The sequence below is a fragment of the Oryctolagus cuniculus genome, chromosome 8 (assembly GCF_051225735.1).
Source record: "Oryctolagus cuniculus isolate XC-2025 breed Fujian yellow rabbit chromosome 8, ASM5122573v1, whole genome shotgun sequence".
Lineage (NCBI taxonomy): Eukaryota > Metazoa > Chordata > Mammalia > Lagomorpha > Leporidae > Oryctolagus > Oryctolagus cuniculus.
Genome location: NC_142874.1, coordinates 6,309,904 through 6,324,097, shown reverse-complemented (window position 1 = coordinate 6,324,097; position 14,194 = coordinate 6,309,904).

The following is a 14,194-nucleotide window of genomic DNA, read 5'->3' as shown; positions in this document are numbered from 1 at the left end:
AGACACAGAAAACCTAAACAGACCAATAACCAAGACAGAAATTGAATCAGTAATAAAGACTCCTCCAACAAAGAAAAGCTCAAGACTGGATAGCTTCACTGCTTAATCTGTCAGACATTAAAAGAACAACTAACTCCAAATCTTCTTAAGCTATTCAAAATAACTGAAAGGGAGGGAATCCTACCAAACTCCTTCTAGGAAGCCAGCATCACCTTAATTCTTAAACATGAAAAAAATACAACAGAGAAAGAGAACTAGAGACCAATTTCCCTGATTAACATAGCTGCAAAAATCCTCAACAAAAAATAGCCAAAAAATCCAACAACATATCAGAAAAATCATTCACCCAGATCAAGTGGAACTTAACCTTGGTGTGCATGGATAGTTCAACATTCGCAAATCAGTCAATGTGATGTATCACATTAATGACCTGAAGAATAAAAAACCTATGATTCTCAATAGAGAAAGCATTTGATAAAATACAACACTGTTTCATGATGAAAACTCTAAGCAAAGTGGGTATAGAAGGAACATTCCTCAATACAATCAAAGCAATTTATGTTCTCCCTGATCTGTGACAACTAACTAAGCATCGAAAAGAAAACCTGTAGAAGTGAAACGGACACTATGAGAAACAATGACTTGATCAGCCCTTGTCCTGACTGTTGAGGAACAACTTACTATTTTATTCCTTTTAGTATTTTTTTTGTTCTACTTAGTACCATTGGTTGAACTACTTAATTAACACACAATTATTCTTGGGTGTTTAAATTTAACTGAAAAGTGATCCCTGTTAAATGTAAGAGTGGGAATAAGAGAGGGAGGAGATGTACAGTTTGGCACATGGTCACTCGGACTTACCCCTAATGGCAGAGCTAGAAACGTGCCAGGGGATTCCAAATCAATCCCATCAAGGTGGCGTGTATCAATGTCATCTCACTAGTCAAAGTCATCAGTTCAAGTTCATAATTGACCATAAAGATAGGAGTAAGTGTTACAGGGATCATACTATTGGTGGTAAAGCCGCTATGAAAGACAGTATGGAGACACCTTAGAAATCTGAATGTAGACCTGCCATATGACCCAGCCATCCCACTCCTCGGAACTTAGCCAAGGGAAATGAAATCATCATATCAAAGAGTTATCTTTGCACCCATGTTCGCTGCAGCAAAAGTCACAATAGCTAAAAAATGTAATCAACCCAAATATCCGACTGAAGACTGGATAAAGAAATTATGGAATATGTATTCCATGGAATACTATACAGCAATAAAAAATGAAATCTTGCTGTTTGCAACAAAATGGATGCAACTAGAAAACATTATACTTAGTGAAATAAGCCAGTCACAAAAGGACAAATACCATATTTCTCCCTGATCTATGGTAATTAATAGAGCCCCAAAAGGTAATCTATAGAAGTAAAATTGACACTTTAAAATATGATGACTTTGAACAGCCCTTGTCTTGACAGTTGAAACAGGTTTTTTTTTCATACTATTTGTTGAACTCCTTACTTAGTACAGAGTTAATCTTATGTGTATAAAGTTAATTGAAAACAGATATTTTAAAAAATAAGAATAGGAATAAGAGAAGGAGGAGGAAGGAAGAAGCGTAGTTGTTTAAATCATTTATCAATTTTTAAAGGCTAGGAAAATGCTAATAAGTATCTTGTCATCAGCATTCCCATCATTATTGCATACTATTCTTAAAATTATTTAACAGCCATTCTTATGTGATATAAATAAACCTTGTCAACTTAACCATTCTTGACCTACATTGACGTGGTTTCATGTTTTGTAATGACTTAACATCTTTGTATGACGTGTGCACAATGCATTGTATTACAAAAAGCATAAATGCTTCTCTGAGTCTCAGCGCACGCCGCACCGAGGATTCTGCATTTCAGTCATGACTACTCTGCTGCTGGAGCCTTCTTTTGTTGAGTTATCCACGTGCGTGCATGGGTTTCTTCGGTGCTGTCTCCTCTGAACTTCACAGTTATAAAAATCAAAGCAATGTATTGCTAAATATCCCAGCCTCAAGTTGTCATGGGGATCCCAAGCCTACCTCTTCAAAACTTTACTCGTTGTGTTCCTCTGCCACCAGCCTACAGTTATTAGTGAGAAAGCTCTTCACTGAGCTCCTAGTTATCTCAGCAAGAGACAGATGAACCATCCTACATTACTCTCCTCACAATTCCAGTGACTCACCAGTCACTGAGATTTGCATTTGCATTTTCATCATAGCTCCCAAACCCGCTTCTGCTCTCATTGCTTGTGAACTACTTCTACTGCAAGCTTGTCCCTCTTAATTTTTTCCTCTCATTGCCTCCAGAGCAATCCGCCTACAACAAGATGGTGACAAGCCTTTTCAGGTTATGTGTCTCCTCTTGCCTAACCTGAGAGCACGGGGGCGGTGTCATGGCTTCAGGGGAATAAGCTCATTTCTTCAAAGCCGTCAAGTGTGTCACCATGAACTTGCTTATACTTGCCACTGCTTAGGTGCTTTTGCCTAAAAACTAAAACTAAAAAGCTTGGGTTGAAAGTTTGGTCCCCAAAGTGATGCTACTGTTAAGTGGTAAGACCTTGAAGAGGTGGGGCCTAGCAGGGACGGGATTAAGCCATGGGGCACTGTCCTGGAGGGGTTAGGCCTCACTGCAAGAGCGGCCGTTACAAAGCAGGTGAGCCTCCTCTGTCCACTGTCACACACGCGCGCGGCTGCGTGCGCCTGCCTCCCTTCACTGTCCCACAGTGACGTGGCACGGCACGTGCCTTCACTAGGAGCACAGTGCCAAGTCTCAGGCCTCCAGAACTGCGAGTGAATTAACCTCTTCTGTTTAGAAACTGTCCAGCCTCCGGTATTTTGTTAAAGCAATAGAAAACAGACTGTGACAAGAAATTGGCACTGAGAACTGGGATTGATATATAACTATAACTGAAAATATGGAGGTGGCTTTGGAACTGGAGATGGGGAGAAGTTTGGAGGAGCTAACTACAAAATGCCAGAACCGTTGCAAATGGGGCAAGGGGATTTTCAGAAGAGCTGGAAATAGGATGTCCACAACTTCTTAGAGACCAGCTTCAGTGACTGATAAGATTGCCGACAGGAATGTGATGGCAGGGCAGGCATTTGGCCTTGCAGCTAAGATGACTGTCAACACGGCTGCATCCCACACCGGAGAGCCTGGGTTTGATACCCGGCCCCTACTCCCGACCCCTGCTTTCTTCTGGTGGGCAGGTACTCCGTGAAGCAGCAATGATGACTCCAGTCCCTGGTCCCCTGCAACCGGTGGGAGGCCTGTATTGAGATCCCAGCTCCTGGCTTTGGCCCAGCCCAAACGCAGCCACTGAGAGCATTTGGGGAGTGAAAACAAAGAGGAGCACTCTCTGGCTCTCCTCCTCCCTCCCTCCACCCTCTCTCCTTCCCTCTCAAGTAAATAACTAATTAACAAATATGCATTTTAACATGGGTAGTAGAAGCCATGCTGGTGAGGTCTCCTATGAAAATAGGGACAATCTTACTGGAAACGGGAGAAAAGACCCTCCTTGTCACACGGCTGCCAAGAACACAGCTGTATCATGTCCATGCTTTAGGACTTTATGAAAGGACAAATATAAGGATGATGAAAAAACCGGCACAGATGTTTCCGAGCAGTGAAGCATTTAGGCAACTGTGTGGTTAGCTTTAGCTATAAGCGGCATGATCCTGGAACAAAGGCATGACCTGAAGGTGAATTGATAGTTAAACGGAGGCAAAGAGAAAAATGTTGGAAAATTCACAACTTCGTCATGAAAAGAAGGAAACTATGTGCTGAGCTGAGGGTGTGAAGAGTATTGCCAAGGACAGGCAACTGAAGAGATGGGGAAGGCAGCCAGGTACTACCTGTCGAAGCAACGCGAACTCCCGGAGGCCTTCAGGACAGAACAGCTTGTGAGGATGGACCCACGGTGAAGAAGCCCCTGGCTCCTGGCTGCAGCCAGACACAGCGCTGATCACTGTGGCCATCTGGGGAGTGAACCAGCAAATGGAAGATTTCTTTTCTCTCTGGGTCTCTCCTTCTCTCTTGGCAAATCCAATTTTCAAAAATAAATAAGTACGTCTTAAAAATGAAAAAAGAAAGTTCAAGTTCCATTTCTTTTTGAAAATGGCTTCAGCATTTTTTTCCTTGAAAGCACACTTGTATACAATCAGGTGACTGTAGATACGCGGGCTTACTCCTCAGCTCCTTATCCTGTTACATTGATCAATGTTTCTGATTTTCCACTAGCACCATATTGCCTTGACTTCTAGCTTTATAATACGTTTTGAAAACAGGGAGCATATTGTATCCACTGTTGTCCTTTTTCCTCATGATTATTTTGGCTATTCAGAGTCTTCACACACAAAATTAGGGACTATTTTGGCTAGTTCTGTGAAAAATGACATTGAATGTTTGGTAGAGGTTTTGTTAAATCAGCTGATTGCTTTGGATAATATAGACATTTTAACAATATTAATTCTTCTAATCCAAAAACAAAGGATCATTTTCCATTTTTACTTTCTCCAAGTGTATTTCATCAGTGTTTCCTAGTTTTCACTATTCAGGTCCTTTATTTCCTTGGCTCAGTTTACACACAGAAGCGAGTGTTTGCCTAGTGGTTACAATGCCACTTGGGATGTTGGCATTCATATCAGAGGGCCTGCGTTCCAATCCTGGATCCACTCTTGATTCCAGCTCCCTGCGAATGTGTGCTCTGGGAGGCACAGGTGATGGCTCAAGTACGTGGGTTCTTGCCACCACGCAGGAAATACAGATTAAGTTCCTGGCTCCGGGTTCTGGCCTAGCCCCACTCTGGCTGTCTGGCTGTTAAAAGCATTTAGGGAAGTGAACAGAGTATGAGAGCTACCTTTCTCTAAGTTCTCTCTCTCTCTCTTGCTGTCTCACTCTCTGGCTTTCTCTGTGTCTGTGTCTGTCTACCTCTCAAATAAGTAAATAAAACTTTCAAAATTCCCACCCAAGTATTTTATTTAGTTTTAGGCTTATAAATAGTATTGTTCACTTAGATTTTTAATATTTCATTATTAGTGTATAAAATATTACTGATTTTGTGTGTTGACTTTGTATCTTGTAACTACTGAATTTATCAGTTTTAATGTTTTTTCTATATGTAAGATCATGCCACATAACAAATAGAAACAATTCCACTTCTTTTCTAACATTTGAACATGATTTGTGACCTCAACTCATGCAGACAGGGATGTCTCAAAGCCATGGATTGATGGTAGGGTATTTATCCAATTCTGGTGTTTTTTGGCAGGTGGGCTTACGGGGAAGTCTTTGGGTCATCGGAGTGTGCCCTTGGAAAGTGATTCTCACAAGAGGGTTGGTTACTGAAAGCCTGGGAGTCATGTCCAACTGTCTCCAGGCTCACTGTGTGTTCTGCCACTCACTTCCCTCTTCACATGCCAGACCAGCGGGGCCAACTGATGGCTGTGAACCTCCAAATCCATGAGCCAAAATGAATCTCCTTCCTTCCTAAGTACCTTCTCTTAGAGATTTAGTTCTACAAAAATCTGATTAACACAATCGTCTAGTAGGATGCCTTTTATGCTTTTCTCTGACCTAACTGCTCTGTACAAGACTTCCAGTTCTGCACTGAAAGCAAATGACAAGAATGAGTGTCCTTGGGGCCAGCATCATGGTATAGCAGGTCAGGTCGCCACCTGCAGTGTACCCTATACAGGAGGAATCCTGGCTGCTCCACTTCCCATTCAGCTCTCTGCTATGGCCTGGGAAAGCAGCAGAAGATGGCCCAAGTTCTTGGGCCTCTGCACCCATGTGGGAGACTTGGATGAAGTTCCTGGCTCCTGGCTTTGGGTCTGGGCCAGCTCTGGCCAATGTCGTCATTTGGAGAGTGAGCCAGGGGATGGAAGATTTCTCTCTGTGCCTCTGCCTCTCCCTCTCTGTAATGCCACCTTTCAAATAAATAAAAAAGAGAGAGAGAAAAAGAAAGACAGAAACTGCTTCTTAAAATTTTGAAATTAAAAAAAAAGAAAATGAGTATCCTTGTCTTTTTGCTCATTTTAAAATTAGTTTCTGCTTGGTTGTTTGCTGTTGAGTTTGGGAAGTTCTCTGTATATCCTGGGTATTAATCCCTTATCAGATAAAGACTTGCAAAAATTTTCTCCCATTGCATGAGTTACCTTATCACTGTGTTAATAGTGCTATTTGGTGCAAAAAAGTTTTTCATTTTGATCAAGTTCAATAATCTATTTTTTGCTTTTAGTATAATAGCCATGAAATCATTGTCAAACACAATGTCATGAAGCTTTTCTCCTCAATTTTCTTTTTTTTTTAGAAACTTTTTATTTAATGAATACAAATTTCATAGGTACAACTTCAGGAATATAGTGGTTCTTTCCCCCCATAACCACCCTCCCGAGCCCACTCCTGTCCCACCTCCTACTCCCTCTCCCATCCCTTTCTTCATTAAGATTCGTGTTTAATTAACTTTGTATACAGAAGACCAACTCTACACTAAGTACAGATTTCCACAATTTGCACTGACACAAACACAAATAAAATGTAAAGAACCTGTTTGAGAATTAGGTTTACAGTTAACTCTCATAATACAGCTCATTAAGGACAGAAGTCCTGCATGAGAAGTTAGTAAACAGTGACTCTTGTTGTTGATTTAAGAATTAACACTCTTACATATGACATCAGTGATCACCCGAAGCTCTTGACAGGAGCTGCCAAGGCTATGGAAGTCTTTCGAGTCCACAAACTCCATCAGTATTTAGACAAGGCCATAAGCAAAGTGGAAGTTCTCGCCTCCCTTCAGAGAAAAGTACATCCTTCTTTGATGGCCCCTTCTTTCCCCCTCTGGTCTCACTCACAGAGATCTTTCACATAGGACCTTTTGTTTTTTTTTACGCCAGACCAGAGTGCTTTAAGGGATGATTCTGAGGTCAGAGTGCTATTTAGGGTGTTTGTCATTCTATGAGTTAGCTGTGTGGACTGCTTCCCATGTTGGAACATTCTCTCCTTTTTAATTCTATCTATTGTTATTACCAGAACCTTGGTCTTATTCATATGATCCCTTTAACACTTAATCTTATCTATATAATCAATTACACACTTAATATGATCACTTTAACATATAAGATGGCATTATTAGCACCTAGTTTAATGGGATTTGGAGTCCCATGGCAAGTTTTAATTTTCTAATAGTTAAAGTTTTAGGTCTTATATTTAGGTCTTTGATTCATTTTGAGTTAATTTTGTATATATTTTACAAACTAAGAGTCCAACTTCATTCCTTTGTATGTGGATACTTCCCTAATATCATGCATAGATGAGTAGGACTGTCTTATTCACTAAATGATCTTGACACCCTAGCAAAAAATATAACAAATTTTCTGAAGGCATCAATATTTTCTTCATGTTATCATATCATCAAATTTCCAGCAAGTGTCCTGCCCTAGCTTTCTTGTTGACTTGGATGCCTAGGCTATGGAACGCTATTTCATGATTAAGAACAATGTTTAGGCTTTGGGCAGTTTTGATTCAAAATATAACTCCACTCTGTTAACTATGTGACCTTGGACTAGTTATTTATCTTCACAGACTTCATTTTTCTTCTCTTTGATATAAGTATAGTAAGGGTACCTGCCTTGTATGGTTGGTAAGAAAATTAAATGACATGGTACGAAAAAGTTTAGTCCAGTGCCTGCCACTAAGCAAACTTTCCATAAACAGCACCTATGAGCTCCAGATGCTTCCAGCAATGGCATTCTTTTTTAAAGATTTATTTATTTATTTGAAAAGCAGAGATACAGAGGCAGGTAAAGACAGGGAGGGAAGGAGAAAGAGAGAGCGCGAGCGATCTTCCATCTTCTAGTTCACTCCTCAAATGGCCACAAGGGCCAGGGCTGGGCCAGGCTGAAACCAGGAGCCAGGAGCTTTTTCTGGGTCTCCCACGTGGGTAAAGGAGCCCAAGTACCTGGGCCATCTTCCACTGCTTTTCCAGGCACATTATCAGGAAGCTGGATGGGAAGTGGAGCAGCCAGGATTTGAACCGGCACCCATATGTGATGCCAGCACTGCAGGTGAAGGCTTAACCTTCTATGCCACTGCATTGGCCCCAGTAACAGCATTCTTTAGAGACTTATGGAATGTTGTATATTCTGGAATTCGCTACTCAAATGCAGGGGTCTTCAATCATAGAGCCCAGGACTAAGTGTCCTTCCCACTGTAATCTGATTATGGGCCAGTAAGCTCCTAACTGACTCACCAGTTGGAAATGCAGTACAATAAGCCCTCACCCCAGCATCCCACCTGCTCCCTGATGACCCTAACCCTTCCCCGGCAGATGCATATTTGTATCTCACTCCATCAGGCAGCTTCCTGGGGGATGGGTCCTGTGCAGAATTCTCCGATACATGGATACCAGACCCAGAAAGTACAATCATCCGCCACCCAAGGGCAGTCCTGGAAAGCCAGCCATGTTGACATGGGGACCAACCCAGCCTCATTGAAGACAATGGGGCCCTGCTACATTCTGGTGGTAGAGTATTTCCTCCCATTGAACACTAGGGGGTGCTCTGTACACTTCTATAAGAGGCACTGAGCCCAACAATATGCATGCCCTCCCCTGAAATCACACAAGCAGAGAAACAAAGACTTTTCTTAAACATGTACATGTTTTCAGACACGTGGACAAACACCCATCGTTACACATATACTACACACCTCCATGACAGAGACATGCCTATGCACACCAGCATGTACACACTCATGAACAGTTACACGTCTATAAAAGTCCGCCCAGGCACACCACTGAATGTATCTACACACATGACAGACACATCCAGATACACACACAGAGACCCACACAGATCAGCTTACACACGCATGCATACACACACAGCAGAGGTGTACCGACGTGTAAGCAGCCATGGACACACAAGAGACACATTGTACAGATACTTCTCTGCCCGTGAACTCATACTGCGTTGGGATGCTCATTCATGAGTTACAAGTGAGGAACTGAGAGTCGCAGCATCCAGGGATATAAACTAGTCACACAGTAACACATCACAGGTCAGATCAGGCCCCACGGGCTCCCAGCAGGGAGCAGCATTGTCTTAAAGAAGACGAGTCGAAGTGGCTCATGCTTTTACAGCTACTCCCTTCCTGAGGTCAGTCCAGCAGCTGTTCCTTGAAAGCTATTGTTCTGGAGGCACCACATTCAGACACACTAGTAATTTCACTGAAAGTCTTTCGCCAACCAAAAACATTTTGTTTGTTTTATTATGAGCAGGGACAGGGAGAGGAAATGCTTAGGTCATTCCATCATTGCAACTGCCTCTCAACACCCAGGGTAGCAGAGCGCAATCTTGCTCAGCAGGAGAGGCCGAGGAGGAGGACAATGGTCTCCGGTTGAGTTCACTCTTTCAGCGCTCACACAATCATTCTTTAATTTTTAAGATTTTTTTTTATTTATGTGAAAGGCAGAGATACAGAGATAAAGGGAGGGAGGGAGAGAGAGACATAGAGAGAGAGAGTGAGAAGGAGAAAGCGATTTTCCATCCACTGGTTCACTACGCAAATGGCCACAAAGGCCAGTGCTGGGTCAGGCTGAAGCTAAGAGCTAGGAATTTCATCCAGATATCCCATGTATGTGGCAGGAGCCCAAGCACTTAGGCCATCTTCCGCTGCTTTTCCAGGCACATTAACAGGGAGCTGGATTGGAAGTGAGGCAGCCTGGACTCAAACAATGATCCGGGACGCCTGGGATGCAGGCTTCACAGGCAGGGGTGTAACTCGCCATGCCACAACGCTGGCGTGACATAAGCACACGGAACTCACACCCAGAGTTCTGGCTGCATCCGAGTTTGGATATTATAGATTTGACCCTTCAATTTCCAACTAGGAGGGTGAAATGACATTTGAACAAACTGTTCCACAGAGTCCACCATAGCAGGGTTAGAGTCTGTAAGTGGTGACTTCAAGATTCCAACTCAGGACCCTCCGACAAGTAACAATGTGTTTAACTGATAGTGTGTGTGTTTACAGGTGGAAATTGGTATTAACAGGTCCTCCAGAAATCAGAGCCTGAGGCAGTAGAGTCTTTGTATAGTACTTATTGATGTGTTAGGAAGCAACAGTGAGCAACAGGAGGGCAGAAGCAGAAAAGGAAGGAGCGCCAACAGAAGAATGCACTGTGAGCTGGCCACAGCTAAACGCACCTCCTTGCTGGATCTGTGAGCCTGCAGCCCTGAGATGCCACGGGAAATGCAGTTCAGATCAGCAGGACTGGAAAGCGAGTTCTCATGTCTATCAGTCAAAGGTTCATCACCAGGAGCATTCTGGAGCAGCGAATACAACGCTGCTTGGGATGTCCACATCCCATAGGGGAATGCCGAGGCTCAAGTTCCCGTTCCTCTTCCACTCCCAGCTTCCTGATACGGCACACGTTGGGCGGCAGCAAGTGATGGCTGCCATCCATGTGGGAGATCCATCAGGTTCCAGGATCCCCCCTTTAGTCTGGCCCAGGCCCAGCTGTTCCAGACATTCAGGGAGTGAATCAGTGATGAAAGCTCGCTCCCTCTCACTACCTCTCCCTCCATCCTTCTCCCCTCTTTCAAATAACTAATAGTTAAAAAGGAGAGAAGGGTTCACTCCCACAACATGAATTCCACCACCGCTTCCCAACTATGTATGCATGTCTAGGACACGCCGATGACTGAACAGGGAGGTCACTTCGTAACGGGCCGTGGCCGGTGGCCCGTGGATCCGGGGCCTGATTCTGCCAGCACTGGAGAGCTGCAGAGATGTTTTGAAAAGGAGAGTGGCACACTCAGCTGCGTGATTTACTTAGAGAATCCTCATGGTCGCCGGGGGTGAGGCACTTGAAGAATTCTCTCTGCAATCCCTTGGGAAACAGGTGTGACGCAGGCGAACTGCCAGTCCCGCGTCCAGAAGGGGCAGCGTCAAGCAGACCCTGGAAGATGGTAAGACGGGGGTGGCCAGCACTAAACGTGGCCAAGGGAGCAGGCTGCACTGGGCAGTTTCGTTCAGACTGAGCCACGTTTCAGCCCTCTGCCAGGGAGAAAGTTCTTTCTTCTGAAAAACAACAGAAGGACGGCACTTGGCTCCCCTTAGGGTTGCGGACATTGCGCATTAGGGGAAGCTGCCTCCCCTCCCACTGTCTTCTCTCACAGGCCTCTGGGCTAGGTACCAGCCTAGCACTGCCAAGCCAGATGGCCGGGGCTCCTGCTGCCAGCCTCATCCAGTGGGGCAGGGCAGACTCTCTTCCCTGCCTGCTGCTCTCCTAGTACTTTCAGTCCACAAAAAAGCAGGGCAGATGATATGAACAATCTTTCCTCTGAACAGCAGTTTACAGAATCAACCCTTTACATGTCCAAATATTTACACGTGCTAAACGCACAACGTCCAGAACCTTTCTGGGTTCCTACCCTGATACTTCTGTTCCACTCCCAGCCACAGCTATTTCTGGCCAATTACTTACCCTCTCTGTGGTTTACATTTTTAAAAACAGAAAAGACAACAGTCTCAAGAAATAATAGTCCCACTTCATGTTTTGAGGGAGATAGAACAGGGTAATGTATAAAATGTGCTAAGCACATTACCTGGCATGTATACAGAAATTTCAACAGTTTTGCTACTAGAATAAACTTACCTTTTTTTAAAGATTTATCTATTTATTTTGAACTTCAGAGCTACAGGACAGAGGAAGAAACAGAGAGAAAGAATCTTCCGTCCACTGAAGCTGCAACAGCTAGAGCTGGGCCAGGCACAGCCAGGAGCCCAGAGCTTCACTCCCATACTGACTGCAGGGGCCCAATCACTTAGACCATCTTCTTTTGCTTTTCCCAGGCCATTAGCAGGGAGCTGAATCAGAAGTGGAGTGGCCAGGACTCAAACCGGCGCCAATATGGTAGGCCGGCATTGCAGACGGTGCCTTTACCTGCTATGCTGCAATGCTGGCCCCTAAGTGTATCTTTTAATCCATTTCCAAAAATCTTTCTATTGTGCCTTTGTGGAAAGCCTTCATTAAATGCCAGCTGAAAGCTGTCCTCATTATTGCCGTTTTGCTACTGTCAGCAAGTATTTGGGTCCACTGTGAACCTTCTAGAACTAACCCTAAATGAGTAGGACAATATAAAATGCCCAGCTTACCATCTAGCATGTGGCACTGCATACATGCTACAGATTCTAGCTGCCTCTCCCCGCAGGAGAGCTGGTCCATGTGTCTGTGTCCCATTTCTCTGCAGAGCCCTAATACATCACCCTCTAGCAAAGGGAGACAGGGTGAAAACAGAGAAAGCATTACAACACCCTGACTGGAAAGTCTAATTTTAAAACTTCTTAACATTCCAAGTCAGAAACATGGACTATATAGACACTCTGTGCAAGCTCTTCAGAGAGCAAAGTCTAGAAGCAGGCCCTGTCAATCTAACACACGAGTCAAGCAGTTTGCCAGGCGTTGACATCGAGGAGCGTAAGCAGCAAAACCAGCCACTGTCAAGACGAGCAGGACCGTAAACATGCACATTACTGAATCCTGAAAAGGCAGTGAAATAAAAGGTACGTACGGTGCTGTATCCATCCCCAATCTCCACCCAGAAGCTTTACTTATTGAGGGTAATTTGTGAGAAGTTGAATCCACATGGGGCTATGGTAGAAAAACAGTTCCTGTGCCCAGAACTGTTTTAGAGAACTGTTTGCCTTATTTGATGACACGAACGCTGGTGAGCCTGCCAGTCATACGCCCAGCCCCAGCAAGCACGCTGGTGGATGTGAAGCCACACTAAGCTGCAGTCAGCAGAGTCACACCCCCACCAGGACTACGTCTTAGTCTGAGGAACCAGTGAAAGGAGATATTCCATGGCAAGGGGGGCGGAGGGACCAGAGTGAAGTTGCTAACCATCTGACCTCACAATAGGGACAATATCCTAGACTATAAAGGTGGGACTAAGTCATCCTGATAGTACAGACCTCAGCCTGGTAGCAAACAGGATGCTAGGATTGACCCAGGTAAGCAGGAAGCATTTTGATATTAAGTCCCTTGGTGTTGAGATGGGTCAACTTTAAGATTTTTTCTTTGAATATTTATTTATTTGAAAAGCAGAGAGACATTGAGAGCAAACACACACACACACACACACACACACACACTGGTTCACTCCCCAAATGCCTACGACACCCAGTGCAGGGCCAGGCTGAACCCAGCAGCCAGGAACCCCATCTGGGTCTCCCAAGGGCATGGCCTGGACCCAGGTATTGAGGTAGCCCTTTACGTCTCCCTTCCTGCTCCTTAGCAGGAAGCTGCATTCAAAGCAGAGCGGCGGGGACTGGAATAGGACTCCTCCAATATGAAGGCAGGTGTCCCTTAAGTTAAAGTGGCCTAACTCTCTGTACCAGAATATCCGCCTCTGTCTTAACATTTTATTGGAATTTATTGAGGCAGGAACTAGAAGTCAAAAGTCCATCCTCAGGTAGAGGAAGGATTCAGAGAGAGAACTGGACACAGTCTGACCAAACATCACTCCTCTGAAACAACTTCTCAGAGAAATAACCTTTTCCCTTCCCCTCTGCCTTTCTCTGAAGGGCCAGGGCTGGCCCAGTGGGTTCATCCTTTACTGCTCTCCTCAAGTACTCATTTATGCAATCCTGCTGCTTTTCAAAATATGTGAAAAAACAGCCAGTGGATGTCACAGGAGCCCACTGAAGGGAAATATGGATGGCTTTTCCGTTTAAGAAAACCTCTGTGAAATGCCAAATTCTAAGAGGCCCCTCGGTTCCTGGCCGCTGGTGTGTACCACCCTAATGACGCCCTCTCCTTGAGTGGTCACTGGAACTGAGTTTGATGGAGCAGGCAGTCCCCTAGTAAATTTACGTCACTCTAAGGCAAAGACGCGAGGCAAAGTCACGCTGATCGCATCAGCTTGTGCGGGATTCTGTTTCATAGGCCTGACCCGAGACGCCCCTGCTGCCCTTGGTGGAGCAAGCTGCCACGCTGTGGGCCGCAGGGCCAGCAACAGCAGCACCTCCCTGCGCTGAGAGAGCTGGCAAGAAGAAAGGTGCCCTGCGACCACAAGGAGCTGAGTTCTCCCAGACGCTGAGGAAGCCTGGAAACAGACCTTCCCCAGCTCAGCGTTCAGACGAGAACACAGCCTGGCCTGG